The sequence below is a fragment of the Arachis hypogaea genome, chromosome 17 (genome assembly GCF_003086295.3).
Source record: "Arachis hypogaea cultivar Tifrunner chromosome 17, arahy.Tifrunner.gnm2.J5K5, whole genome shotgun sequence".
NCBI lineage: Eukaryota > Viridiplantae > Streptophyta > Magnoliopsida > Fabales > Fabaceae > Arachis > Arachis hypogaea.
The window spans coordinates 99412545-99413490 of record NC_092052.1 but is presented as its reverse complement, the minus strand read 5'-3'; the positions used below and the strand labels follow the sequence as shown (position 1 = coordinate 99413490).

At 40.8% G+C, this 946-nt stretch overlaps 1 non-coding gene across 1 annotated transcript; it reads right to left on the bottom strand.

Moving 5' to 3' along the window:
• Positions 1 to 265: 265 nt before the first annotated feature.
• Positions 266 to 373, bottom strand: LOC112768825 (small nucleolar RNA R71). The gene has a single exon (XR_003186211.1). It is a non-coding gene; the product is annotated as a small nucleolar RNA R71 (small nucleolar RNA).
• Between the last annotated feature and the right edge of the window lie 573 nt (positions 374 to 946).

Below are 946 nucleotides of genomic sequence, written 5' to 3'. Positions count from 1 at the left end.
AGTTTCTCTGATGCAGCAGAACTGCAAGTTTCATGGACTTCCATCTGAAGATCCTTTTCAGTTTTTAACTGAATTTTTGCAGATATGTGATACTGTTAAGACTAATGGAGTAGATCCTGAAGTCTACAGGCTCATGCTTTTCCCTTTTACTGTAAGAGACAGAGCTAGAGTATGGTTGGACTCTCAACCTAAGGATAGCCTGCACTCTTGGGATAAGCTGGTCAAAGCTTTCCTAGCCAAGTTCTTTCCTCCTCAAAAGCTGAGCAAGCTTAGAGTGGATGTTCAAACCTTCAGACAGAAAGAAGGTGAATCCCTCTATGAAGCTTGGGAGAGATACAAAGGACTGACCAAAAAGTATCCTTCTGACATGCTTTCAGAATGGACCGTCCTGGATATATTCTATGATGGTCTGTCTGAGTTATCTAAGATGTCATTGGATACCTCTGCAAGTGGATCCATTCACTTAAAGAAAACACCTGCAGAAGCTCAAGAACTCATTGACATGGTTGCTAATAACCAGTTCATGTACACTTCTGAGAGGAATCCTGTGAGTAATGGGACGCCTATGAAGAAGGGAGTTCTTGAAATTGATACTCTGAATGCCATATTGGCTCAGAACAAAATATTGACTCAGCAAGTCAATATGATTTCTCAGAGTCTGAATGGAATGCAAGCTGCATCCAACAGTACTCAAGAGGCATCTTCTGAAGAAGAAGCTTATGATCCTGAAAACCCTGCAATAGCAGAGGTAAATTACATGGGTGAACCTTATGGAAACACCTATAACTCATCATGGAGAAATCATCCAAATTTCTCATGGAAGGATCAAAAGCCTCAACAAGGCTTTAATAATGGTGGAAGAAAAAGGTTTAGCAATAGCAAGCCTTTTCCACCATCTACTCAGCAACAGACAGAGAATTCTTAGCAGAATCCATCTCGCTTAGAA